The following is a 20987-nucleotide window of genomic DNA, read 5'->3' on the forward strand; positions in this document are numbered from 1 at the left end:
ATTTTTTGTGTCTCTCCCTCCCCACTGTTTAGCACTCAGACATGAGGTGCCGGGTCTAGCGCTCAGCCCCAGTCATGGTGGTGAATGGGGGTAAAAATCTTCGAATAAAACATGCTGGCACATCTCATCCACACCTACCCACCAACCCCCACCCCAAACGCCCCAACCCCAAACACTCATAAGCCCCACCCCTCTCTTCTTGCCAGCTGAATTAATCTGATACTATTTTTGAAAGACAGTGTTTCTAAGGGATACCTAATGACGCAATGACGTCAATGCAGGTCAATAGCACACTGCTGGAGAAGAGGACCAGGGAGGAGGAGAGAGAGAGCGAGAGAGAGAGAGACAAGCACAGAGAAATGGAGAGGGAGAGAGAGAAAGGAGTGGAAGAGAGGTGCTTTCAGATCTCGTTGTCGAAACACCCAAAACAATTCCCAGTGTTTTTACATGACTGTTTTTCTCCTCCTTAATTATTTATTCATTTTTTATGTACTTATTTTTTTGAAATTCCAATAACAGCACGAGCTTTCAGTCGGGCTTACCCTGCACCATTCATGCTTTCCGTCCCTGTCTGAAAGTAATTCACACACACGCAGACCAACGCACGCGTACGCATAGACAGTAAGAAAAAAAAAAGTCTTTGCCGTGAGGTGAATCGTGTGGCGCGCCTCCCCGAATGCGTGAAGTCCCCCTGATTTGGCGGGCTATTTCTATAATCAGGCGCACATTTGTAACTCTGTGCTCTTCCTCTCCTGTCCGGCTACCACCGCCACCTTTACATTTCCAAACCCCTCACCCCTCCCCGAGACCATCCATCCAAACCCACCGTTCTTTTGAGCAGGGTCCTTGAATCCTGAATGGAAACACCAAATATTTTACCCTCCGACAACAACAGGGAGAGGACGCGCAACGGACTGACTTTCTCCATCCTGGCGAAGGAGGAGAGACTGTAGACTGCCCTGTCCCCCTTTCTGCTCAAATCATGTATTCAAACAGAGTTTATAAAGACACAGAAAGCAAGAAATATTGCAGGTAAGTTTTTTCTGTTATTTGATGCGCGAAACCCAATTCGTGGTCAGCTAGTTAGGGAAGTTTGCAGCCTGACCGTGCTTGGATATTTTGGGACTTAAGACCCCCATGATAACCGGTTGATCTGAAGACGAAGGCAACAGCATTCTCACGAGACGTTCTGTAGTGGCAGGGAACGCCATCCAAAGTGAGGTTCGCCTTCACTGGGACTCAAAAAAGACCGCAATGTTAAGTGCGTATGCAGATCATTTAAGAGGACGTATTCATTGTTGCCTATCCGTTTACATTCTGCTTGTAGTCGGGAATGTTTGCCTGCTAAAGCTTAACCTCACCACTGCTTGTCTTTATTCCATTCAAAGGGGATACTTAGCGCGACTTTTTTAAGGGTCATTGCAGGGGATGCCGGTGGGTGTCTGCGCACTGATAACTTTGGGAACGTTCAGAATAGGGTATTAAAAATAGGAGTGAGACTGTATTTTCTTTTTTGGTTGTGTCTGTGTGTGCATACTGGCAGCAGATGGGATTTTGCAGACACTCAAAGAGAGCGGGCTGCGGTAATGCGTAGGAGTATTCACGTGTTGGGGATCCTCTGCTTCAGGCTGCCTGCTCTGCTGAGATGCCTAGTAACTACTAAGAGATAGACAGAGAGGGAAACTTTGGGAAAAATCACTTTTTTCCTAGGCTGTGTTTACATCATCTGTATATATTTATGGATTTTTCTTTTACGGCCTCAACAACGGCGTTCTCCCCCGTCGTGACAAAGAAGCAGAGCTGGATGGTAGATGCTCATTCATGAGTATTAGTTATAAACTTATAGGTTAGGCGTCCTTAGTCCTTCACTTGTAAACAACTTTCTGCAGCGGACTTGCGTCAGCCCACACGTGTCGCCAGCTGCCTCGGAGGTACATGCTGTCTTGTTTTCTTTCATGGCCGCGATATAACCGCATTTGTTAGTCCCGTGAGTCTCAAAATACTACTTGGATTCGCCGGAGCAGCATAAGGTGGCGTTGTTATAAAACTCAAGTCTGGGAGGGAAGTTAGAATATTCAGCAGAACAGGCAGGTTGAGCTGCCCTCACATGGCTCAAACAGCGACTGAGCTGTTCAGCACCACGGACAGCTCCCTGTTCTTTTACGCACTCACATCCTAAGGTAAATTAGAAACTGTGCTGCGGTGGTCCAAAATGTTTAATGACGTGAAAATAAACGCATAAGGCTGTTTTATTTTCTATAGTTTGTTATTACTTCTTTGATGCTGTGAAAACGAATATTTTAAAGTTGTGTCAATGCGGAGAGGTTGTTACAGGTTGATGATAAGTTTACCTCGTACAAAAAGCGGTAATCAGAAACTGAATCAGTAAGTATTTTGTGTAACATTTGGTTTCAAGTCAGCACCACTTCACCTACGTTCATTTGTGTACACATTTTGAGTATCCTTGACAAAAACTTGCCATAGTTACTCTGTGGTTTCAGACTGGCATAGATCACAGTTCTCTGGATGCCACACCATCAGTGCCAGGACTTTTTTTTTCTTCTGGTTGCCGAAGATAGTTCTTTATATCCTTGACTTTACGGTTGAACTCGTTGGCATGCGGGGAAAAAAATGACTCGACGAAAACTGCTTAGAAGCAGCTAATCGCCTCGAGTGGCTAAAACCGCTGCACAGTACTGTTCTTTTCCCTTAAAGGTCGTTTAAAAGTGAATATTTTGTACTTTGTGCAGGTGTGAAATTGAGAAATCCGTTTGACAGATTTGGTGTACAAAGATCTTTGTGTGGTTTTTGCAGAAGACCTCCTGCCTGTGTCGGAGTAGTTGTGATAGTGAAAGGAACAGAAGGATGTGCAGTATCTTCTCGTTGTGATGTGAACTCGGACAAAAAGTGTGATGTGTCTTGGTTTTCGCTGGAGTTAGGAGTGCCGTTTTTTTTAAATGTTATTTTATTTTTTTATTTTTTTTCGGGGGTGGGGGTGGGGGGTGGTAGACAAAGTTTGGGTTAAAATTAAAGGAGGCTCTCTGGTTGGGTTTGTCGACACCACGCGGTGATCACCGTGCACTGCACTGGCAAACCTTGGCTTCATCTCCCACTGACACTGCTTATTCCTTGATTGAATGATTGTGGATCACTGTATGTGCACATACGTGCTTCCATGTAGTGTAGCTAATGTTTGTTTTGTGTGAGCTAAATCAGATATTTACTTGCTGTGTCATGTTTTATACTCATACATTTGTGATAAGAGCCAAAGAGACTACAAAATACGCAAAGAATAAAACTCCTTTTTTCATTTTTTGATTACTCGGGGTGCATTTTTGTCATCTTGGTATTCAGTACATCCTAAATCCCTTCTCTGAGCGTGTCCCTATACATGCATTCGCCAGCAGTCACGGACATACAGTTGGCCTACAGGCAGGGATAAAAATAGCACAAACCGATGCGACGGGCGCAGCCCTTTTCTCTTTCAGAGCCGACTTTTCTAGGTAGCTGCCACTCAGTGGGTACTCACTGCCTTCATTTCTAAAACCCTAGCCCCATCCACCATAGGCCAGCCCGCCCCATCGGATAAAGTCTCGTGAATGTCCACGCGGCATGAGTGCAGATGGACGGCCTGGTGCGCGTAAAGAGGGTCTTACAGTAAAGGTGTTATAGATACAGAAGAGGGCTGGGTGAGAGACTGAGCATACTGTGGAGGGAGGTTTGTTTGTTCGCCTTTGCACCGACGAGTGTGCACTCCCCGTGGGTCTATTCCGTGGGTGAGCGGGGTCTGGTGCGTGGGCACGACCGGTGGAAAACAGGAGATTAAGGCTGTGTTTTCCTTTCCTTTGCCGTAGAGATACGGGTGTTTTGCCCGCCAAATGCACTAGATGCTGGGATATAAATTCTCCAAGACCAAAACAGCACCGACACTTGGTGTGTGGGGAGGGGGGGAGACATGGGTGGGAGGAGGGTGGCTGGAAAGCCAGATGCTTAGAGGAGGGTTTTCACCAAGAGATAACCTACTCTAAAGCTGCAGTTTCCACGAGTCCATACCATATTACCCACCAGTATATCCTCTTGTTTTATCACTCATATTTTTTCCCTCCACATGGCAAATTTTCGAAGAGAGCTGATGACAGAAAGGCAGCCTTTAATCAGACTCTCCGGGCTGTAAAGTGAGAGAATCTGAACGTGACGTCAATGCCTAGTAACTGACGCAGCCCTTCAAAAAAAGAAAAAAAAGAAAAGAAAAAAAGGCTTTTTATTTATTATTTTTCGTCTTCTCGTCAGCAAAGCTTAATTATTAAACATAAGAGTGCTATGTCGACTAAAAGAAAAAATAAAATCCTTCAGGGACCGCCGGGCAGTCCGTGCTGATCAGCATTTGGACCTATTTACGTTCATGAGTTTCAGCTGCTGAAGTGACACTGGGACGAGAAGATTCTGAAGAGGGCGACAAGACATCAAATATTGTCGATGGTAATGGCAGCGTCGACGAGTTCGAGATTTTAGTTGTTAGGTGGTGAAAGTGGCGTGTTTTAAGGAAGAGACGGACGTGGTGGTGCTGTTGAAGGCACGCTGGGTTGAGAGGGGGAAAAAAGGAAAAAAAATCACTGCAATGATGCAACGGAGGGGACTCGGGGATCTTTGCAGAGTTGGAGAAGCAAAATTAATTTCCATTACATGCTCTTCACGTAAAGATCCCAAGCAGTGCCTTTTTTGTGGGTGTTTTTTTTCTTCTCCTTCCTCGTACTGTGACCTAAAAATAGCATCATAGTTTTGATCGTGCGCCAGAAATAGACAGACGGGTATCACTTGTATAAAAAGGAGGCGATCCTGAGCAAACTTGGACGTGCCACTGTAAGCCTACATAACAACAAATGGAGGACTTAATCTGTTGCATTTCTACCAGACTCTTGTTGCGGCTTCTTCTTTTTTCCCCTCCCTTTACTAAAATTTCAATTCTTGTCTTTCTCTTTCTGCAGTGTCGAACAAGGACGTGACTGCAAACTGGTGAGTGAGACGTTTGCACACACACTTATTTCATTCCGTGTACTTTTTGTTGTGTGGTACTTGCTTGTGCATGCTGCCGAGTGTCTGTGCGGTTTCTGTTCCTCTAATTTTGCCTTACACTATGGCTCATGCACAAAAAATAAAAAATAAAACTTACAAAAAACAAAAACTTAACTTACGGTCCTACGCATGGATTTTGCTGGCATGCTTTACTGGCCATATTTGATTGTAGAGCCGAAGCAACCCTTCCTGCAGAGTAGGAATCACCCCTTTTAGTAAATAAGCTAGTGCAAAAACTCCCTTTGTCTATTGGCGCTGTTGAGTCTCTATCACATATTTATTTTATTCCCTCCCATCTCTATGCTTAACCGCGAAAGCGAGGGGAACCCTTCTCTGATGAGCGCTTAAGGACGCCTTTCCCCCGTCTTCTCCCCCCCCCCCCCCTTTTTTTTTTTTAAAGAGGAATCTTACTGACAGAAAAGCGACGCTGGAAGAGGAAGAGGAGGAGAGGAGGGAGTGATGTGAAGGAGCTGTTGCTGCAGCAGAGACCAGGCACACCGCATGGGGAAACCCGGGAGCTGTCCAGCAGCAATGGTGCTGAAACCACACCAAGTGGCAGTAGTGGGCTGTTGCTGGTGTGCTTCACTGTATGTGCGTTTGTATGGATGTGTGTGTATGTTAAGGGGGCTTGTTGGTGTTGATCCCGGCAGCCAGAAGCTTTGTTTACTCCTGTTTGGAAACCAGGAGCTCGTATACTGAGCGAATCCTCTTTCCTGGAAAGGGGAAGTATTGAAGCACCCCGCCTTATTTAATTTGCCCGGATCTGCTAATGAGGGACACTTGCCACCCCTCCCCCCCCAAAAAGATGGTTCTAATATAGTTCTTCCCGCCTGTATAGTTTGAACTGCCTCGACGGATGCCATGGGCAGAGAGAAGGAGAGAAAGAGGCACAGCCGGACTGACTTGGATCAGCTCTTCTCCTGCTGGCGTCAGCCTCGTGATTTCCTGGCGTGCCAGTCAAAATCATAAAGGAGATATTCTCGCATCCCTACCAATCCAGCGGTTTGAACTGAAAGAGTTTGCAGTGCTCTTAAGAGCAGTTGCGAAATAGCTGAGGGGTTTTTTTTGTTGTTGTTGTTGTTGTTGTTTTTGAGAGCTCTTCTCACGGTAACTTTTCATCCCGGCGAGGGCTTCTATCAGAGTCATCTACTCCACGACAAATTGTGAAGGAATCAGCCCGTTTCGTTTAAGGTAGCTGTGTTAAATTAGCGACCCGGAACGGAAAGATCACGACGAGGCTACAGGCGTCTGCACAGCTCTGCAGCCCGACTGGGGACTCGGCGAGCGCGCTCACCCCGAGTCTGTGCACGACTTTGGCCAATTTCCTCAGTACATTTGCATTCTGGCTAAAGAGCTACAGTGGATTAAAACGAGCAAACAAACAAAAAAATAACAAAACAGATAAAAATCAACCAGCCACCGGTATTTGTCATACAAAAATCCCGTTCACCTGCGATACACTGCTCCATCTCTCCAAACCCCCCAAAAAGAAATTCTCATCAATTCTGTCGTTCTTCTTCGGCCAAAACCCGCAAATACGCACTCGAGGGACCATATTTTGCTCAATAATTCAACGCCAAGAGTGTAATTTCGGTGAAAAAAACACGGATTCCCGAGTCGTGACTGCTAAAGTGAGTAATGTGCGCGTTGGCTGCGTCAAGAGAGGCAGTCACTGTGCAGTGCAGACGGTGGGGGAGAATCGTGACTGACTGGGTTGCAAATGAAAAGACCACCCAATAAAAAATATCTACACCGGGAGGCGGGGAGGGTGGGGGTAGGGGTGGGGTAGAGGGCGCATGGCGGGAGGGAAGAGGATAGAAGTCTGGGGTTGGATTTGCACTAACCATTGCCCCCCGCCCCCCGACATTCCAAATATCTCCTTTCTCCATAAGCGTGTGTTTAGTGTGTGCTTGCTGGGAAGCTGGGAGCCAAGTTGAATGCAGACCAGTGTCATCAGTGATAGTGGGGCGGTGTAGATATGGAGTGAGCGGGCGGGCGCGGGGGGGGGTACAGTAACTTCCAGGTCCATGGAGTTGAGGGGGTTATGTAGAAAAGGGGGGTGGGAGGGGGGTGCACTGCAGCTGCATCTGAGAAAAAAGCAAATTAAAAATGGAACTTTTGCAGAGAAAAGAGGTAAGTTGGTCTTTTTTTAAAATTTTCTTTGTCCTTCCTCTAAAACGAAGATCATTAAAGATTCTTTCAACTTTTTGTGTGTGTGAGAACGAGTGGTTTACGGTCGTGATTAACTCTTTGACTCCTGACGCCATGTTCAGCAACGTGTTGTTGTTTTTGTTAAGTTAAACATTTGTTGCTGTGTGAGCTGTGAACTACTGCAGTGAATCGCATGCCATATGGTTATTGTCATGTTCGCTTCCCACCTGTAAATGACTGAAGGATCGTAGGGACTGAATTTGTTACACGGAGACCCCCGTGTCGGTTTTTGCAGTGGTACCCTCCGGTGAACTCTATAGGTGACCATGAGTCGCCTCAGATGCTACTTGCTAAGACTGTGACGCGATGTAGAGGGCTGTACAAAGCTTGTTCGCACTTGTCCGAAGTCCGGTTGCTATTATTATTATTATATTTGTTTTTGTACCATATTTTCGTTTGTGTGCATTCCCTCATTATTTTGTATACAGCTTGTAGCTGGCGCGTAAGGAAAGTTCAGGATGCCTTTACTTCTGATGAGGTGAAAATAGCTTATTTTTGTTGTCACGTGTCATGTTTATTATTATCGTCAGCGTTTGATACGTTTGTTATTTATCACACTATAAAACGTGTGGAGCGATGGTTGTTTTCGTTAGAGCCTCTGCAAATCCATAAAGGCTGAAAAATAGAAACTGCTAACACTGACATAGTCGCATCAGAGTCGTAGATCCTAATATAAATGCATATAACCAAAGTATAAACTCTGCCATAGACCACAATTTGGTTAGCCATCTTTTTTTTTCCTTTCTTTTTTTTTTCAAAAAGGGGGGTCCCTATATGAGCGAGACACCGATTGGCTGATGACGAGGTTTAGTTTGCTCCAATAAGATCCCTCCCTGGTCTCTATTTATTGCCAGCAGTTTACAGCCTTGCTCCCTCCTCACCAAGCGCTCTGGAGCGGCTGCAGAGCGCCAGCGCTTCACTATAGGGAGACACACCACGGACCAGGGAATATAATACAGAGCACACTGACAACAAAACGCATCGATGCACAGCTCCCGTGGATCACACGGGCTTTGCACATCCGAGCGTTTGGATAAAAAAAAAAATTATAGCAAATAGGAGAAAATATGAGAGAAACAGAGTAAGAGGGGAAGGGGAGATGAGAAAGGATTGGTTGAGAGACGAGAAGGGAGATAGAGGAGGATTTAAACTGGAGGAGTGGGGAATCAGAGCGAAAGGACCTTGGACAGCTCTCAGTTGCAGCAACCGCCTTGGCATCCGGAGACCCCCCTCTTTCCTCTGTCTTTCTTTCTTCCATCTTTTCTCTTCCTAATGTGTGTGTGCGTGTGTCTCTGCGTGTGTGTGTGTGTATGTTGGAGGGATACACTCGCCTCGGGTTTCCGAAGGCTGGAGATATAATCAACCGAGTCGGGATGGGAGATAAATTCACGGAAGCAGAGAGCAGACTACCCGGGTGTCACGGAGTCTCCGTAGGACGGCAGCAGCAGCAGCAGATAATGTCCTTCACGAATCTTTTTGCGGTCTGGGCTTGCTGTTCATAACTATTAATCTGGGAAGCCCTTACCCCAAAAAGCATTTGCGGAGGGCGCAATCGCCGCGCCGAGACATCGACATCAGAAGACAGCACTCTGGAATTTTACAATCTTTCCTTTTAAGGGACTTCTTTTATTTTTTCTACTCAGATTTTCCTTTTGGTTCATATTTGTCTTTATTTACTCTTATCGTTTTTATCACTGCCACGGCTGTGGGGTTTTTGTTATGTTTGTTTTTTCAGCCCTAAGTGTCTTTTTTTTCGTAGTCAACAGTTTTCTTCTTTGTTAGAAATTGTGTCGAAGCTCTGCAGCCACGTCGCACCCAAGTTTTCTTCAAACTCTTGCGTGCCTTTGTGCTCATAAAACAAAATAAATAATACAGTTTTGGTAACAAACATTTCGGCTGACCCCAAACTTCGAGCAGTGTAACATGCTCGAAGTTATTGAGTTATTATTTCAGCCAAACACACCCAAACCCAACCCCGTCGGCCACGCTGAACAAGTGACAGCGGGCCCAGCAGTGCAGAGTGTAAACACGGGGAGACCCTTGCAAGTTGCACGTGGAGGTGTGTGTGTATGTGTGTGTGTGTGTGTGTGTGTTTTGGAGGGTGTGGTGCTTGGACGTCACTGAACCCCCAACTCCCTTCAAAAAAGAAACTGTGGGAAACATTCAAACCCACACACACACACACACACACACACACACACACACACACACACACACACACACACACACCTGTAAGCAAAGTGCATATGCAAGGGATTCCCCAACAAGACCATCCAAACTGGCAGATGGAGAGGAATAAGGAACAGCTGCATCCCTGTCTCATACACGTAGTTACTGTGTGTGTGCGTGTGTGTGTGTGTAGCGTCCGTGAACATTCAAACAGCCTCCTCTTTAACACACACACACACACACACACACACACACACACACACACACACACAGACACTGAAAATGCACGTGTCTCCCTCACAGTTTTGTGAATAGTAGTTAATCCACCTCAAGCATCGCCCACCACTGTTCCCCTGTCAACGTTCCCCACAAAGAGCACACAGAGAGCCGGCCACGAACACGTCCTTCCAGCACGAACCAACAGATTACAAAACAAAAAATAAAAAAAAAAAGATGAAAAATATCAACTTTAGTCTCGTCAGCTTAGCGACTGGGTCATTGTACTACCAACTCCAGTAGCACGAAACTATGGCTCATGACGCTTCGTGTGAATGTAGTGAGTGATTTCTGCAGCAAAAGTAGTCATACCGATGAAAATAAAAGCAAGACATGAGCACCAGCTCTTTCAGAAGACACAGTAAAAAGAACGAAAGGAGGTTCAATTCATTTTAGGGCGGAGAAGAAAAAAACACACGCGACTTTGTGCTCTGTTTCCTCTCTGCTGTCCCATCACAGGTAAAGGGAATGAAAAGTGTGAATGATCAAAATCAAGTGTACTAATGATCCTAATAAATAAACATTTCCGCGTATTTGCAGTACAGATCCACAGATCAGCAAGTGTAACCCTAGGATGGAAAAAAACTGTTGGCTAAATGTGCTAAGTCCCACTTACGCTGACAGGAAAATATAGTTTCAAAAAACGAGGAAAAAAGTGTAGTTCAGGGAACAAAAACGACGTAATCACAAAGCGCTCAGATGTGGCCCCCGTGTCTTTTGGCTAAAAACGCAGAGTTCCCAGAAAAATGAACTGAGATGGGGGTGGGGGGAGGAAAAAAGTTCGTGACGTACTAGATAACCCACCGTGTAAAAATACATTTCCCAGAACATGTTTCTAATTTCGAGAGTGACGTGTGACCCAACTCTTGAGCAACGCATAGATCTCAATGAGGCCCGCGCAGGCTGCTCGCTACCTTTATCCAAATTATTTAAAGATTGTAAAACATAGAGCAGGGATTAATGAACTGGGAATAAAGTGTAAGAAAGTATAAACACGTATTGAAACGACCACAGAGATTACGTAAAACAAAAAAAGCGTGACCTCTGACCCTCGGACTCGCCTTCCGTTTTTCTGCCTTAATAGCCATAATGATAAAAAGCCACACCTGTCTACAAGAATACAGGGCATTGTCTTGTCTCCTGCTTTCTGGGTGAGGATGTGAATGAAAACTTATCCTGGCACCTTTCAAAGGTGGCTTAATTACTGAATATTTACTGCTAGGATTCGCGTCATTTCAGCGCGTAAAAGCGGTTTTCTCAATGGCTTGTGGTGGTGCGTCTGATGACTAGTCGTAAAGTTGCCCCCCCGTCCCCAAATCCCCGTTCACATTATGTCTTCCTTCTGTCCCTTTAGGCCTGCGAACTTTTAGACGATTAAGTCTCACCATGTGTGCTTTGTCCATTTGTTTTGCAGGAGAGAACAATGACAACATGAGTGAAGATGGAAACGGGGTGACTTGGGTGCTCAGGTGGACTTTACTGCTGCTGGAGCCTTCAGCTGGGCGCCGGTGAGAAAAGGTGACCTACGATTTGGATGTATGCACCGAGGATCGACTGAAAGAGCGACCGACCGATCGACCTTCCTTCCTCCCCCTTTCCTCTGTCCTCCCTCACCTTCTCTCTCTCTCTTCTCCATCTTGAGACAGGTAATTGCACGGGCTGAAATGTGTTTGAGGATGACGTCAAACACAAATCACCCTTCAAATTGTGTTTTGCGTAAGGCTCGTAATGACAGCTCGGTGCATGTGAGCAGGAGTTGTGTTTGTGTAGGGTCTCGTGCTTCTAGATTTCTATCATTTATATGTTAAAGCTATCATGGAGCTTTAAGTCAAATGAAAAATAATTGCCGTGATCTTGTAATTTATTGAGGAGCTGGAAGTAGCACAATGTAAATTTGCACTATACATCTGCATTGTACTTTGTGTATTAGTGAGTTAGTGGTTTTTCGTGTTTTAGTTTTTGCTTTTTTGTTTAATCTGTCACACGGGTCTGTCGTGCTTTGTAGCAATATCACCTCTATATGCGCAAAAGTATGAAAGAAGCTCATGCACAAGTTTTAGCTGTCAGTCTGATGTTGTAATTGTCGAGTTCACGTGGTTTCAAGAGAACCGTTTAGATACTCAGTGGTATTTGTGGTATGGGTTTCACAGTTGGATGTCAAAGTATATGATGAGCATTTGCTTGTTTGTAACTTCTTTTATTTTTATTCTATCATAATCTATATTGGAGTTGGTGTGAGTGTGGGTGTGCTTTAATCCTGTCTATAACTTGCACTGTATCTGGCTCATACTCTATGTTTTTGGCACCAGAAGATGTAAATTCTTACCTGCTATGTCACCTCTCATTGTGAGTCATCATATCGTACACAGTTCAGGCAACACCTTGGCGTCATGTTAGATTTACTTGCCTTTGTAATAACTCTGTAAAGAGAGGGGCAAAAAGGTGTCATCCAGCTTCTGAAAATCCATTGTTATTGTTGAAGTTATTATAAATTATTATATGTTCCCACTATAAACTGGAAAATGAGATCAAGTTAAATGTTATGGCGAATACAATCATGTCTGATCATGTGTAATGATTGGTGTTTGCCCTCTGTTATATAACCTTGATGGTGTATCCAGGTGTTCCACAACTTTTTAGACAGGAAGTGGTAGTTCAAGATTGAGAAATATGCTGTAACTGTCAAAATAATATGGCTGTTTAGCAGGTGTAAGTGTGTGTTTGTGAGGATAAAAACCTGAAAATATGATTTTACATTACACACAACTTAAAGGGGCATGACAATTAGTTTCACAGCACATTGCAAACTTGAATTTCTTACAGCTGTTTCTTTAGCCTGATATTAGTACAAAATTGTCACAATTTCTTCGTGTTCAGTAAATGATCATGGCTCTGAAAGTTAGGGAATTTCATGTGGGATACGTGTGTGTGTGTGTCTGTTTAGTCAGAAAGACATCTTGGTTTTTATTTGAACATATTTTGAAATTTCCATCTCCAGTACTTTAGCCTCCATACAGCAAAGCTGTATGAAATAATTTATCACAATAATCTGCAAAACACACAATGTTTTTGGTGGAAAAATGTTGACACACAACACCAAGTCTAGTAAGTTGCTGTTGCAATTTTCTAATGCTGTGACCACAGCACAACTCCACTTACCAGTAGTTTCCATTTGGGTGATGTCAGAAATCTAACAGAAAAATCTCAAAAGCAAATACACCTGTGGTGATGATCAGACAGATTTGTGGGAAAATATCTCTATTTGGAATTTAGGCAAACAAACCAGTTAACTGATAACTTATGGCCTCAGAGTTCTCATCACACCAAACATTAGAATAAGGGAACATCTGAAAAATATAAGCGTCATTTTCTCTGAAAATTGTCATGTTCTTTTTTCTTATTTTTAATCACACCACAAAACCATTTGATGTCTTAGTTCAGTGTCGTATGACGCTGTTGGGACTGTAGCTGTATCAGACTGTATGCTGACATTGCTTCCCCCATCTTGTGCACAGAGAATCAGAATAATGTTTCAAACAGTAAATCACCAAGATGGAAAAGTAAATTGATAGGGGTAACAACTGGCAATGAAAAAATGTGAGGTGTTTCGTTGTGTTCATGCTGTTGAGTGTAACATAATTTGTCATGTGACTGTCACTGAATGTGTCCATTGTTTTAAAAAAACACAAGCCAAAAATCTTATCGCATTTTAAAAACTGTATACATATCAAAATACACACTCTGCTATGATAATATACTCATAATTTAATAGTCTACTCACCTTCATAAAAGTCACGTGATATATTTTACCTGAAATGAGTGGTGAGCATTTTTTCCCTGACATCATCCCACCTGTGTATGACAAATCACAGCATGTTCCTAAATTTCCTCTTGTAATCTTTTCTGTTGTTAGCTACCAGTGCGAAGCTATATTTAGGGGGATGACGTCATGGTTAAAAGTGAGACCAAAGGGCTTTGAAGACATGTGCTACAAAAAAGAAGGAGTTATGTTAAACTCCGCATGCTAATAACACATCGGGTGTGTGCTTCATTATAGCTTCTCATCCAAACCAGACAATAAGCATTTATCCTTGAGGATTATCCCATGGACAGCAGCATCCATTTGGTTTCAGCAGTCTTGAAAACCACATGTGGATGCACTCAAAATTTATGTGGTTGACTCAGTTGGTTAAGCTATCTTTCAGGGCTTTATCACAGACTGCATTTTAGTTTTAGTGTAACCTCAATATTTGCCGTCAATCAACTATTTGAAATACAAACACTAAAGGTAGTCATGTAACAGAACCAAACAACAAAAAATGGGATTTTTTTTCATGACTTTTGTTTTTACCCTTCATTCTTTTTTTGCAGGAGGATTCATTCATATTTTTCATCACTCGTTTCGCAAGCAGGAAAAATAATCACATCCGTTTCATATATCTATCAAATCTGTTTTATTCACAAGCACTGTAATTGGCAGCACGTTTGTTCTGTCTACCTTATGTTGGATTGAAGCTATATCAATCTCACCCTTGACCATGGATGAGTTGTCTCTGTTTATTTGTGTTTCTGTGGTTAAAAATTGTAGCTTCTCTGAACAAGGCTTGTGCAGCTCCACATTTTACTTGATGGGAATGTTCATAGTGGAAAGACCAAAATCCCCGAATGACATTAATTGATGCTTCTAAGGAGTGTATACCAAAGCCTTCCACTGTATATTTTCTATCACTGTCTCATAGTTTCTTAGAAAATGGTAAAAACCCATTGAGTGACATATTTGCACTAAGCGACACACTCCTTCTGGATGAGGAACGTGGCTACTGTAGTAAAGTTTGAGTCAGTCCTGCAAAGGCATCCCCTATGCGAGGAATATTGCATTTAGCAAAACGGTTTGTGTTTCAGTCTTGAAATGGAAATAGTCACCAAATATATTATTTGCTATTCTCTGCCAATTAATATTTGTTTTGGGGAATGAGAATAGATGAGTGCTTTTGTCTAGGCTACAGAAGCTTAGTGATAGCTATTGTTGATGTTTATCATGGTTATAATAATAAGCATGGATAAAGTTCGAGGGCAATTGTGGCAACACAAAAAGGAACGTTTAATATGAAACAGAAAATGATTCTCAGTCTGCGCAAGCTGTGCGACTTATTGACCTGTCCATCCACCTGTTGGGCTGCTAAGTTTTTTGAGATCACTATGTGAGCAGTGACAACTTCAGTGCATATTTTATAATGCTTTATTTTAGAACTCAGTCAAATATAGCACTGATATAAGTCACTAACTTAACCTGCTATCCCCAGCTAATGGTTAAATTTGCATCCATCAGTGAAAAAAAATGACAGGTGTATGTAGTCTTAAAACATCCACATATGTTTTTACCATGTAACATCCTACAGTTACATTCCCCACTCAGGAGGTGTAATGGTGCAAGAGACTGCCACGGACGTCACTGAACTATAACTTTATCCTACATTAGTGAAAACCCCAGATCCTCCTTTAGATACTATTCTAATGGAATTTGTAATTTGAATTAAAAACAGAGCTCCTTAGTTAATACCTTCAAAATCAGATTAAACTTCATTCATTCTAATGCTTATTCATATATTTTTGTGCGAGGCATATGGAGTCTTTTTTCGTGTGTGTCACACAGATGATTGTGTTGTGTTGTAGTCGTATTACACGCAAGTCTTCCACAGCATTAAAACACTGAGAGCTGACGTGATGAACACTGATCATGTCTTTAAAATACAGTGTGCAGCTGGGGCCTTGGCATATATGTGCATATTACTTTGACATGCATTAAGTGCCATATTCATAAACAGTGACCAAGCACACACCACACGGGAGAGCGTCCTCCCCCAGCAGGGCTGTTCTACCAGCCACACAACTCAGGAATGGCTGAGAAACGCTCAGGGGATTACTTGACCTTCAAACTCCCTAGATCCCAGTCCAGTTGAACAAATGATCAACCCCAAATGATCAGCCGCCAAAGTCTGGTGCCAGACACCACAGGACACCCTAAGAACTCTTGTGTCTCTGCCCTGATAAGTCTATTTTAAGTCATCCCATATGTATAGTATGTTAACATATGTCAGTTACATGAGATTACTGTTGTTGTTGCTGTGACCAAGTCAGTTTTTCTCATAAATTAGTCACAAATTAATCAAGGTATCTCGTTCTGTTCTTTGTCAGTCTACTAACATTAATGTAATTCAAAAGTTGTACTTGGCAGGTGTATTTGTGCAGATCCAAGTGACCGCAAAACTCAAAATCTGAAATCTCTCATTGACAAAACTATTCCAGACCATAGTTGTGCTGTGCCAGATTGTGTCTAGTTGTATCTAGTTGTATCCTAGGCATCTAAAACTTTATAGTTAACAAAGACTCGCACCCGTGTATGTATAAGGTCTCACAATGCACATGACAAGGTAAAAACTGGGTCACAAAGTCCAAGAAACTCAATGTAGACATCTACGATAAAACTGTGAAAGGCATTCAGTCGTGAAAAAAAGTACATGCCGAGGAAATTACATTTATTCCATCCAGTCATTTTCTTAATCACTTATCCAGCTTAAGAGTTAACAGGGTGCTGGAATTTATCCCAGCTGTCATAGGGCGGAAGGCAAGGTACACTCTGTACAAAAGATATTTTTAATCTCAATGAGACTTTTTAACTTGATAAATAAAGAATATGTATATAGAACAGGGTGTCAAAATGGATTGACAATCACATACTTTTTCATCTACACCTATACCAATTTTGGAATAACCAATTATCCCGACACCCATGTATTTAAACTGTGGCAGGAAGGCTAAGTTGCTGGAAGTACGTTACATAGAACCACATAGGAATGAGAAGCCAACAAGTACTGTGAAACAAGAACCTTGCTGTGAGGTGACAGTCTAAACCACTGCGCCACTGAGTCCCAACCAGTTGTGCTGTCAAATCTGCTGCTGGTATCTTTTTTTGTTTTTCTTTGAACTATTACTTGCAGATAAAATTGGTGTTTTTCAGCAAATCCAAAAGGGAGAATTAGCTGTTGTAATAATTAACTCAACAAGAAAATCACAAAAGCTTGTATTGACCCCTTTGGTGGAAATAACTTCTTATATGGTTACCATTCTCTTAATTTAGCTTTCTTAAATTTTTGACCACTCTTCCAAAATCCCTTCAGTTGCAAGATGTTTCTTTGAAAGTATTGCTCATTTCAGCAAAAAATAAAAAAAGAACATAATTGGGTTTTTTTAACCTTTTCTATTTTTCCTTTGATGGATGCTTTTGTGTGTTTAGGATTATTATCTCAGTAAAAGCCTCACTTTTGCTTCAACTTTGCTTCAACTTCAACTTTCAGACATCAAGTGCTCTGTGTATTTTTGTATGATACAGAATTCATAGATGAGTCAGTGACTGCAAGCTGCTCAGGGACAATGAAACAAATGCAAAAGCATGACTCTGTTGTGTAAAAACCCATATTGACTTCCTTTGCTTAGCTAGAGCACATTAATCCAAAAGGAACGTCCTTTGTCTAGATGTTCATGAGAAAACTAGTTTTATCTGATAAACTCTGACACAAACAGTTGCCAAAGATTTACGTGTAGATCCTGTGATGGAAACTATGAGGCTCTAAGAAAGTCTGCTGCATGTGCAGGAGTGGCCGGTCATGAACAAAGTGACAGTCACTGCAGCATTAGCACAGAATTAAATACTGTGCTGATGTTGGCCAGTCAGTGCTGAGTGTTGAAATTCATTCAGTTTTACTAATTAAAATCAGGTTGTAACTGAACAGTTTATAGCTGCCAGAAGAAGAAAACAGTTTTTTTGTAGACCAATCTTATATCAATATGTTGACTAAAATTCTCTACAAAATCAATTTTTTTCCATATATCCAAATGGTGACTTTTTTTCTCTTTTTTTGTTGAGAAAAAAATCCCTGCTTATCATGCAAAACTAAAAAAAACAAAAAAACAAACAAACAAACAACGAGTCCACCCATGGTGATGGTGATGTTTTCCTTTAAGATTCGCATACTGACAAGTATCTATCTAAGAAAACATGCATAACAAAGTGATAATAATTCTCCCTTCAAGTGGAATTTCCCTACAGGGCTTAATTTTTTTTCATTGGTCCACAATTATAGTGTGTTTGCTTGTTTGTCCTATTTCATTCTTTTTTGCGATGTGTTATCCATTTTTTAGGTAACTCTTCATATTAATAAAATGTAAAAATAAATCTAAACTTCAATATTATAAACCTTTAATAGAAGTAGCGTGAGTTTAATGGGGACCTTTCAAGGGACAACACAGAAATGAGCGCTTTCTGCATAATTGATGCTTTTGTATTTTGTTTGTCTTCTAATAATGGCTGAATATTTTTGTCTGGTTCGCTGCCATGTGTGTTTCACTGTGTCACTGTGTAGAGCAAAGTCTTTTGGTGCTTCTGGAGATCTTGGTGTGATGATGCTGAGAACCGGATGGTTCAGCATTTGAATGGGGAGGAGAAAGTGTGATTTTCGCTCTGTGTGTGTGTGTGTGTGTGTGTAATGGGGGGAGTGTATCGTCACCACCACTGCTGGCCGTGACTCACAGCGCACAATGCTTTTCGCTTCTCTCTCGAGCCCTTTATTTATTTTTAGCTGAGCAACGTTTTATACGCCCGAGCTGTAGGCTCACATGTGATGCAGAACATGCATTAATTTATCCACACCAAGATTCCACAGTGTGTGTGCATTCTGTACTTACTTTTTTTTTTTTTTGCATTGATAACTGAGCCTGATGAGCTTTGCTGTTAATCACATTACTTGTATGATAATTATTTCAGCATGTGAACAGACACTGGAGTATGGCTACATTGGATTATCTTGAATATGAAATGAATTCTTCAGATTATAATTGCAGATTGAGTGTATGCATTGATTTGGAAATCTTCAGGTTAAAAGTCTTCTCAATTTCTTACAAACACCAGCCTATATTTAGTTAAAAAGTTTAAGTAGTTGCATTCTGGTTCTCATTAAATTATAGACATTAAATGGCTGTTGTAGCAGAACCCTAAATATGTTGAAGTCTTCAACCTGCACATTACTACATTAGTTGTATGTGGTTGGAACACTGGGTTAATGTGTGTGTCTCAATTAAAATTTTACTATTATGTACAGATTAAGTATCTGTATCTGTATGATACAGTATGTATGGAAAGATCATACACAAATCTAGTACCTCAAATTTGTACCTCCGTGCTATTTAAGTAAATACAGTCAAGTACTTACTGACATATCTGGACACAATAATAAAAAAAACCCTTCAGGTCCTTAAATTTAGGCAATTAAACTGGTTCTTAAATAGCGCTCTTCTACTCAACTTGAGCACTCAAAACACTTTATACAGCATGTCTCATTCACCCATTCACACACGCATTCATAAAAACACTGTTTTTCTACAAGTGCTTTCTAACCTTAACACACATTCACACTCCGATGAACGCATTAGGGAGCAACTCAGGGTTTAGTATCTTGCCCTAGGATACTTTGGCATACAGAGTGGTGCAGCCACCAGCAACCAGCCTTCCGATTTGTAGATGATCTGCGGTACCTCCTGAGCCGCAGCCACTGCATCGACAAACTGTCTCACCTGAGTTGACCAACACATGACATACCACATTATTTCATGTAATTGGCAAAAAATTAAGAGAAGAGGTGCATCCTTGCCACTACCATAGGAATTAAGACAGTAAGGAGAAGCTTGTAGTGATCTTAGAAAGACTGGAGATACACCAGCAATGAAGGATTCCTGTCAATCTGGGAGGATTTATCTGGTCATTTTCAAATTATCTGATGTCCATCATTCTGCAGGGAAAAAGATTATTCACAAGTAGGAAACATTCAGACAGTTGCCAATTTTGCCAAGAGTGTACATCCCAACAAATTCAAGGTCCCAAGGTCAGACTGTGAAATGCTCAGAGAGACTACAAAAAAGGAAGAGCAACATCTCAGTTAGCATTTTAAATGATAAAGTCATGATGGTATACTAAAAAAAAAAAGTGAACAAGTATGCCTTGTTTGGATCTTTTCTCTCTAAAAAAAGAGGCTTAGGTTTGCAAAGCAGAATCTAAATAAACCACAAGACTAGAACAATGTCCCTGGGACAGAAGAGACTAAGTGGAGCTGTTTGGCTATAGTACCCAATTAAAGCTTAATATATATTTGGCAAAAACCAAATCAACACAAACACCTCATATCAACTGTCACGCAGGATGAATGGTTTGGGCTTGGAGTGTGGCCATCTGTCCGATAGCTAAAGTTTAACCAACACTGGGCCATGCAACAGGACAATGATTCCAAGCACATCAGGTACAACAGAATAGCTGAGAAAAAAAAGAGTATAAAAAGACTGCAATGGCCCAGTCAAGGGACAGACCTCTCAGAGCTAGTTGTTGGACTCAGAAGTTGACAGTTCCTCTCCGTGTATTTTTGAAGTCCACAATGATACTGCAAATGCGCTCATGAAAGTGATCAGAAAGAGAGTTCAGGATAATATTCTAGAGGCATAGGAAACAATACCGTCATCCTCTGGCTCTGCTGAGGAATTTCAGAGGTGCGTAAGGAGGCAACCTTGAAGTGGACTTTAGCCAAATTTAGAACAAGTAAATATTGCTTAAGATGGGCAGTGTAGAGGAAGATCTTAATCACAATGCTGTGTGTGTTCATTTTTCACCACTATATATAAATTCACATATTTTATGATTCCATGTATCTTACAGCAGTACATTATCACAGCACAGCAGAGCACAGTAAAACTGGTCACTTGTCTGAGGAGGTAGAGGTATCCAGCTTGCCTCCTGCAGTGCATTATTTAAGAGCTCACTATAGCTACTCTTTCTAGTTATAGTACTGCCTTAAAAAAGTGCATATGCTTATGAAAAATACCATATTTTGGTACAATATGTTACAGTCTTATTTTGCTTTACAAACCTTCATATTGTTTTAGTTCCTTATTCCTTATTATGTGAAGTTGCAGAGGTAGGAATTAATTAGATTATGTAAAATTAAAAGCAAAGTAAATTACAAAACGATTCAAAATAAAAATTTCAGCTTTTATGTGGTGTAAGAAGTGTCAGTTTTGGATTAGATAAGTTGCTCTGGATAACTTATCATCATTATCTGTCAATTCCCGTATGTGCAGGTAATCAGAATACAGGACAGGTGTGGAAGACCACTGCCAGTGATTGCATGTGATTACACTGCTGACCATGAATGACATAT

General features: G+C 41.8%; 1 long non-coding RNA gene across 4 annotated transcripts in view; it reads left to right on the forward strand.

Annotated features, from left to right (window-relative positions):
- The first annotated feature begins 369 nt into the window (after positions 1–369).
- LOC102077633 (uncharacterized) overlaps positions 370–20987 on the forward strand; it is a 42386-nt gene continuing 21768 nt past the window's right edge. The window contains exons 1-4 of one of the 4 annotated variants that reach the window (XR_003220840.1): positions 370–1032; positions 4986–5013; positions 5474–5607; positions 11144–11375. This is a non-coding gene — a long non-coding RNA (uncharacterized LOC102077633). The remainder of the gene's footprint in view (positions 1033–4985; positions 5014–5473; positions 5608–11143; positions 11376–20987) is intronic. The other 3 variants (XR_003220839.1, XR_003220841.1, XR_003220838.1) reach the window with 3 other exon arrangements.

The sequence above is a fragment of the Oreochromis niloticus genome, linkage group LG7, assembly GCF_001858045.2.
Source record: "Oreochromis niloticus isolate F11D_XX linkage group LG7, O_niloticus_UMD_NMBU, whole genome shotgun sequence".
In the NCBI taxonomy this organism is placed as follows: Eukaryota; Metazoa; Chordata; class Actinopteri; order Cichliformes; family Cichlidae; genus Oreochromis; species Oreochromis niloticus.